Source organism: Rousettus aegyptiacus, unplaced genomic scaffold (assembly GCF_014176215.1).
Source record: "Rousettus aegyptiacus isolate mRouAeg1 unplaced genomic scaffold, mRouAeg1.p scaffold_m13_p_10, whole genome shotgun sequence".
NCBI lineage: Eukaryota > Metazoa > Chordata > Mammalia > Chiroptera > Pteropodidae > Rousettus > Rousettus aegyptiacus.
This window is the reverse complement of record NW_023416285.1, coordinates 45,407,772-45,409,750: the sequence shown is the minus strand read 5'-3', so window position 1 is coordinate 45,409,750 and position 1,979 is coordinate 45,407,772. Positions and strand designations below refer to the sequence as shown.

General features: G+C 45.3%; 1 pseudogene; it reads right to left on the bottom strand.

The window, feature by feature from the left end:
• Positions 1-1,391: 1,391 nt before the first annotated feature.
• On the bottom strand, positions 1,392-1,510 carry LOC118609270 (annotated as a pseudogene).
• Positions 1,511-1,979: the final 469 nt, after the last annotated feature.

Sequence of the window (1,979 nt, the reverse complement as noted above, 5' to 3'; positions counted from 1 at the left end):
TGCACTATAACCCACTCCCCATGAAGTGTGGAACCTCTTTTCCATGTGGTTAGCCAGTTTAGGCATGACCCATTTTCTATCTCAAAACATGCCTTTAATAAATCATACCTCTCATGTCACTAATTGGAAATTCATTTCCTCATCAGTGATAAGGGCCGAGACGTGTTGTTACAGGAACTCTGATCACCAGACTTTTTTGGTGCGGTGACTCAGATTTCCCGGTAAGTACCACAGGCTCCAGCTCTCTCTACTATAAGCTCTATGATCTCTCCTCTCATGCCGCCTCTCATTTTCTCCTGTGGTTGGGGGATGCAGGCGTTTCCCTTCCCAGCGCTGGCAGTGCGAAAACAGCATGGTACCCTCTGCAATTTGCTGGTCGCTGGTCGCTAGGATCCAAGATCTGAACTTCATTCACCTCTTCTGCGGGGAGGCGAGCGGAGGTAGGGGGAAGCAGGTCTAAAAGTGCTCCGCATATACCTCTTTCCTTGGGCGAGGTGAACAAAATATCCACCAGTGCACAGTTTGTTTGTTTGTTTGTTTGTTTGTTTGTTTGTTTGTTTGTTTGTTTTTTAACTGACGAGTCCTCTTAGTCTTTCTCTCAGTTACTCTCAGTCTCTTCTATGGAAGTGGAATAAACATCCATAATTCTATCCTCGGTTCAGCGAACCAGGCACACCTCGGAGTCTCTCGAGCACATGCGCTTTTCTCACTGAGTCAGTCAATGGGCAAAGCACCCCAGGGGGTTAAAAATCATAACGATGCTGGGCTTCAAGTGCTGCAGGGCGCATGCGCGCACCCTTCAGTAGGCACGCTGACGCACTTCTAGGCCCAGACTCAGCTTTAATTATTTTTTCACCTGTTGTTTCAATTGATTTTCTTTGTTTCCAGGCACATGGCCACTGCCATTTTGTCTTTAGGTGCTCCCCCTTCCGCATTATTTTCCCCTGGTACGCAGAATCTGTCCCCAGAAAGTATCCAAGGAATTATATAATTACGGACAGTCTCAGAGGGAGGCCACTCAGAAACTTAAGGACTAACTCACCAGAGCCCGTGCTTTAGTCCTCTCCAATCCATCTAAGCCTTTCCAAATTTATAGCCATAGAAGGAATGGCATTGCTCTTAGTGTCGCTATCCAACGGTTAGGCTACTTGTTGAAGGGATTAGCTCCCACCCCTGGAGGAAGGCCTGCTGGCCTAGGAATTCCGGGAGCTCTTTCTCTTCTCCTTCAAGAGGCTCTTAAGTTCACTCTAGGAGCTCCTATCCAAGTTCATATAAACCATCGAGTCACAAGTCCACTACAGGACAAGAGTTACCTTCAGTTGTCTGATAGTAGACTCCTGAGCTATCAGGCTTTACTTTTATTCATTCATTCATTCATTTTTATTTTTTTACATCTACAGCACCTGGTCTTTCTAGGTGGTCTCCCATCCAAGTACTAACCAGGTCCAACTCTGCTTAGCTCTCGAGATCAGATGGTATCCTGCTTGTTCAGGGTAGCATGGCAGTAGATCGAGCTTTACTTTTAGAAAACTCTGATATAACTATAGTTACTTGTGGGACTTTAAATCGCACAATCTTATTGCCATCACCTGACGAGGATACTCCTTTTCCTGTCAAAAAGCTTTCTCCCTTTCCTACAGCCCCAGGGCCAACTTAACAGATAAACCTTTAGAGAACTCTGATGACATCTGGTTCACAGATGGGAGTAACTTCATGACATATGGTAACAGGTAGGCAGGATATTCGGTTGTCTCGCTCTATGACATTCTGGAGGCACAATCACTATCTGCTGATACCTCTGCTCAGCTGGCAGAATTAATCGCCCTTACCAGAGCTTTAGAACTAGTGAAAGGAAAAAGTGTAACCATTTACACAGACTCCAAATATGCTTTCTTAGTCCTGCATGCTCATGCTGTTATTTAGAGAGAATAGGTTATCTTACCTCTTGAGATAGCCTCACTGAGTACACTTCTCAAATC